Below are 6516 nucleotides of genomic sequence, written 5' to 3' on the forward strand. Positions count from 1 at the left end.
AATCCAGCTTATGCTGTATGATTTTGCCATTTTTTAAAAATCTTTTTAAATGAGAATATTTATTTATATTTATTATTCATTGACATAGAGCCACTAGATTAATCCAGCATTTGCATCTTTGCTAAATTATTTACTCAGTGGTGTCCAGAACGACAGAAGTAGTTTTAGGGATTCATCAGTTTGACTGTTCAGCAGATTTGACGAGAGATTTTTATTTTTTCTCAGAGGTTCTGAGAAGCGACTTTGACGTTCAAGCGAACACACATAATTAGCAATGAGAATCAAATATTAAATGTACACTCAAGCATGGGCGTAAATCATGACATGTTCCCCCATCCGAGGGTTGTTCCCCCCCCCCCCCCAATTAAAAAAAAAAATCGCACGCTCTATTGTGAAATATATATATATATATATATATATATATATATATATATATATATATATATATATATATATATATATATATATATATATATATACGTATACCTAAATAATTGTGTAAGTAAAAAAAAAAAAACCCGCAAAAAATGCATTTAGAAACAGTTGAGTCCCCCCTCCCCTTCCTCACAGTGGTTTGACCCACTGCCTGCTTTCCCAGCTCATCTCACCTACTCTGCACACACGAGTCAGGTTTGTGGCTGCGGCTCAATTAATGTTGAACTCCATTAAGTAAGGGATTTTATTCACTTTAAATAACGCGAGTCTCTTTAATGTAGTTGATGCAGACTCAATCATAATTTATTTGCTGCAGAAATGCTGATTACCGATGTAATTTTCCATGAATCTGCTATATTAGCGATTAAAATCTTACTTATCTTGTTAACGTTAGCTTGTTTACAATAGCTTGTTACACAGTGCACTGTAACTAACACGCCAAAGCCGTTTCCCATGCATTGTTTTATTTGGGACGACTTGGCATAATGTTAAACATTAACGGCCACAATTAGCATATTGTTTAGCTGTGCATTTACTAAATGATCACTGTGCTATATCCGAACTGACCCCACTGTATTTTTTTGTATAATCAATTTCTATTGTTATTAATTCAATTCAATTCAATTCGAGTTTATTTGTATAGTGCTTTTTACAATAGACATTGTCTCAAAGCAGCTTTACAGGACATAAACATAGAGCAGAAGGTAAACATAATTAATGATAAAGGAAATAACGAATAATAAAAGAAATAAGAATTAACAGAATAAAAATTCTAGATTATTATTAGATGTATATAGTTCACAGTGTGTATGTATTTATTCCCCTATGAGCAAGTCTGAGATGACTCAGGCAGCAGTGGCAAGGAAAAACTCCCTTAAATTGGTAAAGGAAGAAACCTTGAGAGGAACCGGACTCGAGGGGGAACCCATCCTCATCTGGGTGACACTGGGGGTGTGATTGTAATATACAGTCAGTTAAATGTGGTATTCGTGTAAGGTTCAAGGACTTCTGATCTTCTGAGTACCACAGAGTCTAACTGGAGATGTCTCAGGATTCTTAGAGTCGGCCTCGGCTCAGTGGACGTCCAAAGGCTTCGTCCCACAGAGGACGATGAGAGCTGGTACAGTGTCTGGATGCCTCGGGATGGGTACAAAGAGAAAAGCAGTGGAAAGGGATTAACATATCTGCCGTTCATAAAAATGCGCTGGTCTGATGTACTGGTGCATGATATTATGGGATGTATTATGTGTACGCCTGACTGAAGAGATGAGTTTTTAATCTACATTTAAACTGGGAAAGTGTGTCTGCGCCCCGAACACTATCAGGAAGACTATTCCAAAGTTTGGGAGCTAAATAAGAAAATGCTCTACCACCTTTAGTAGACTTAGATATTCTGGGAACTAGCAGAAGCCCTGAGTTTTGTGATCTCAGAGAGCGTGAAGGATTGTAACGTGTTAGAAGACTAGTTAGATACATGGGAGCTAAACCATTAAGAGCCTTGTATGTAAGTAGCAGCAGTTTGTAGTCAATTCTATACCTAACAGGTAGCCAGTGTAGAGATGATAACATTGGGGTTATATGGTCATACTTTCTTGCCCTAGTGAGAACTCTGGCAGCTGCATTTTGGACTAACTGTAACCTATTTATTAAAGATGCAGGACAACCACCTAGTAATGCATTGCAATAGTCCAGTCTAGAGGTCATGAATGCATGAACTAGCTTCTCAGCATCAGATACAGACAGGATGTTTCTCAGCTTGGCAATGTTTCTAAGGTGGAAGAAGGCTGTTTTGGTAGTATGGGCGATATGATTTTTAAAAGACAAGTTACTGTCTAATATAACACCGAGGTCTTTCACTGTCGAGCTACTAGTAACAGTACATCCCTCTAAATGGGAGTTAAGTTGTGAGAGTTTATGTGCACTGGTTTTTGGACCTATGAGTAGTATTTCAGTCTTATCGGAGTTTAACAATAGAAAGTTGCAGCTCATCCAGTCTTTTATCTCTCTAAGGCACTGAGTTAATTTGGACACTGTGGCTATTTCATCTGGTTTTGATGAGATATATAACTGTGTGTCATCAGCATAACAATGGAAACTAATCCCATGTCTTCTAATAATGTTCCCTAATGGAAGCATGTATATAGAGAAAAGCAGAGGTCCTAGAACTGATCCTTGAGGGACCCCATAATTAACTGGTAGTAAACTGGAGGATTCACCATTTAATTCTACAAAATGGTATCGGTCAGACAGGTAGGATCTAAACCAGCTTAAAGCCTGACCATGAATACCTGTGTAATATTGTAAGCGATCTAGAAGAATGTTGTGATCTATAGTGTCGAATGCAGCACTAAGGTCAAGTAGAACTAATAGTGACATACAGTCTTGGTCCGAAGCTAAGAACAAGTCGTTTGTAACTTTAACAAGTGCAGTTTCTGTGCTATGATGGGGCCTGAAACCTGACTGAAACTCTTCAAGGATGTTGCTCTCCTGTAAGAAGGAGCTCAGTTGAACAGACACAACCTTTTCAAGTATTTTAGACATAAATGGGAGGTGTGAGATAGGTCTGTAATTTGATAGTTCATTAGGGTCTAAGTTAGGTTTTTTGATGAGTGGCCTAATAACTGCCAACTTAAAAGACTTCGGGACGTAACCTAAAGATAACGAGGAGTTAATGATATTAAGAAGAGGCTCACCAGCTTTATGTAACACTTCTTTCAGTAGTTTAGTTGGGATGGGGTCTAGTGAACATGTTGTTGATTTAGCTGTAGTAATAAGTTTATCTAACTCTTCCTGTCCTGTACATGTAAAGCTGTGTAAAGCCTTAGGTGAGATTGTGTCACTGGTTGCTCTCATATGTTGGGCGTCACCTATTTTTTTCCTGATACTTTCGATTTTATCAGTGAAGAATCTCATAAAGTCCTCACTACTGAAATGTGATTGAATAGTGTGTTCAGATTTCTGATTTTTTGTTAAACTAGCCACTGTGCTAAATAAAAACCTTGGATTGTTCTGGTTATTTTCTATGAGTTTGCTCAGGTGCTCAGCCCTAGCAGCTTTTAGAGCCTGTCTATAGCTGGACATACTGTCCTTATACGCAATTCTAAACACCTCTAATTTAGTTTTTCTCCATTTCCGTTCGAGGTTACGGGTTTCTCTCTTGAGGGTGTGAGTGTGACTATTATACCATGGTGCAAGTGTTTTATCTCTAACCTTCTGTAATCTGACTGGGGCAACAGTGTCTAGTGTGCTAGTGAGTATAGCGTCTATTCTGTTAGTCATTGCATCTAGGTCGTTTGAGTTTGAGGGTACATTAAGAAGTCCAGACAGATCAGGCAGGTTATTTGTGAATCTGTCTTTGGTGGTCGAAATAATGGTTCTACCGAGTCGATAACGTGGTGAGACACAGTTAGTCTGTTCTACAGGTAGTGTGTACATTATAAGGTAATGGTCTGTGATGTCATCACTTTGGGGTATGATATCTATATCAGTGACTTCTATTCTGTGTGATATTATTAAATCTAGTGTGTGGTTACGTCGATGAGTTGCACTAGTGATGTTTTGTTTGAGCCCAAGTGAGTTTAGTAAGTCCATAAATGTGAGTCCTAAAGCGTCGTTTGTGTCGTCAACATGAATGTTAAAGTCTCCTACAATTAATGTTTTGTCAAATTTAACTAATAGGTCTGAGAGAAAATCTGTGAATTCTCTAAGAAAAACTGTGTAGGGCCCTGGGGGTCTGTACACGGTCGCTAGAGCAAGAGACATAAGGGATTTCTTCGTGTGTACGTGCGATAGTGTAACATTAAGGACGAGCACTTCAAAAGAACTAAATCTAGGCTGTGTTCTCTGGGTAACAGTGAGGTAATCACTAAAGATAGCGGCGACACCACCTCCACGACCAGTCAGACGAGGCTCGTGCTTATAAATATATCCTGATGGTGTAGACTCGTTTAGACTGATGTATTCATTTGGTTTAATCCACGTTTCGGTGAGGCAGAGTGCAGTAAGGCTATTATCTGAGATCATTTCATTTACAATAAGTGCTTTGGGTGCAAGAGATCTAATGTTCAGAAGTCCAAACTTTAAGAACTGTTTTTGTTTGTTTCTTTGGCATTTTTCTGGTCTAATTACAGTAAGATTATTTCGAGAACTTCTCGTGTATTTACTTTTGGATCTCACTGCTCGGGGAACAGACACAGTTTCTATAGGGTGAGCTATGTGTGCATTTTCTGTGTCAATGTGCTGAGGTGAAGGATGGCTATTAAGATTTAAATTTAAAGAGTAGTTTACCAGTCAGAAGGTGTTCAGCGCCCTGGAGATGTGGTCCGAGAGGATCTCCGCTCCAACTCTGCTGGGGTGCAGGCCGTCAGCACGGAATAGCCTAGGACGCTCCCAGAAAACATTCCAATTATCGATAAAGAGTAGTTTCTGAGCCTGACACCATGACTGTAACCATTCATTTAAAGCGAAAAGTCTACTGAACCTTTCAATTCCTCGCTGGTAAGTTGGAAGTGGTCCAGACACGATGATCCTCGTCGTGGGCGATGTGCTGCGAACCGTCTCCACCAGGGTGTTGAAGTCCCTCTTCAGGATCTCTGACTGCCTCAGGCTGGTGTCATTCGAGCCAACATGAAGAACCACAGCTTTGGTGTTTCTGCTCACGACTCTAGGTACCTGTGCAGAGACATCAAGAACACGAGCACCAGGTAAGCAGTGAGTGCGAGCCTTACCTTTAGCCACCGTAGCACGGACGTGGCGGACGATGGAGTCTCCGATGATCACGTTGTCGCAGTCCGCCTTGCGAAGGGGGGCGAAGCGGTTCCGGGTGGGGATCTCGAAGACCGGCGGTGGTGGAGGGGGAGAGGTCCTAGGCCGGGGACCAGCACGCGTCCTCCGCTGCTGTTATTAAGTGTCTTAATTAATTTTAAATAAAATTTTAAACCTTTTTTTTGTTTTTATTGTTGTGATTATTTTTATGATTGTTTTACCTTTTAAGCATTTTTTTCACTGTGGGCACATATCTTTATAAGTACAATTAGACTATTATTTGTGTCCCCCTTCAAAAATTGCTCATGAGAAATTTTATATTTATTGCCCCCCCCCCCACTGTTAAATGAAATTTACGCCCATGCACTCAAGTAATTAAATGGTAATGAGTACATGTTTGTGCAATTGTTTGCACATGGTTCTGAGATTGCCTCCCAAAAACATGTCAGAAGGTGGATTGCTATGATTAATTGCCCCTAGATATCATGATGTGTGTGCGTTGTATATCCTGTCTTCTAACTAGTGTTTTGCCCCTAGTTTTATCAGGATAGACTTTTGTTCCACCACAACTCTGATCAGAATAAATCAGTTAATGAACATGAGTCATTGTAAGAGAGGTGAAGTGATGTTTCATTCTAGGGACAATGGTAGCTCAGTGCTTAAGATGTTGGATTACTGATTATATGGCTGTGGTCAGTACTGCTAATTTGCCACTGCTGGGCTCTTAATGCTCAATTGCTCAGTTGTATAAATAAAATAAAATTTAAATACCATTTATGTACCTTTTTTATTTTAATATATTTTTTGTTGAAGGAATATAGCAATAAAAAAATAATTATGGTACACTACAGTCTCTGTCCTTTTTGTATTTTAATAGTAATAAATAAACTGCACCTCCTTCCTATATAACCCCCAAATTACCCTCCATTCTTAAGCAGCTGATACACATATGTACAAAGGATCAATGCACTGTTAAATTGCAATTTAATTCGTCATGCTATGACACTAAAATTGCCACTAATATATGCATGTATGTATATATTATATTATAAACACATCATAATTAACTTTTTTGGATTTTATCCAGGTTTTCAAAACATATGAGCTAAGAATACAAGATTATGGATATCCAAAACTGAGGTAGGCAAAGATTCTGTGAACATTTGCGAAAGTATTTACAATTCTATACAATTCAAATCTATATACAAGTCAATATACACTTGTCAGACCACTGACTGCCCACTGTCCAAATGTTGAGTCCCATGTGGAGGGGAAGAATAAATAATTTTTGTGAATATGGCCCATGACTGATGCTGA

This window comes from Tachysurus fulvidraco, chromosome 6, assembly GCF_022655615.1.
Source record: "Tachysurus fulvidraco isolate hzauxx_2018 chromosome 6, HZAU_PFXX_2.0, whole genome shotgun sequence".
Taxonomy (NCBI): domain Eukaryota; kingdom Metazoa; phylum Chordata; class Actinopteri; order Siluriformes; family Bagridae; genus Tachysurus; species Tachysurus fulvidraco.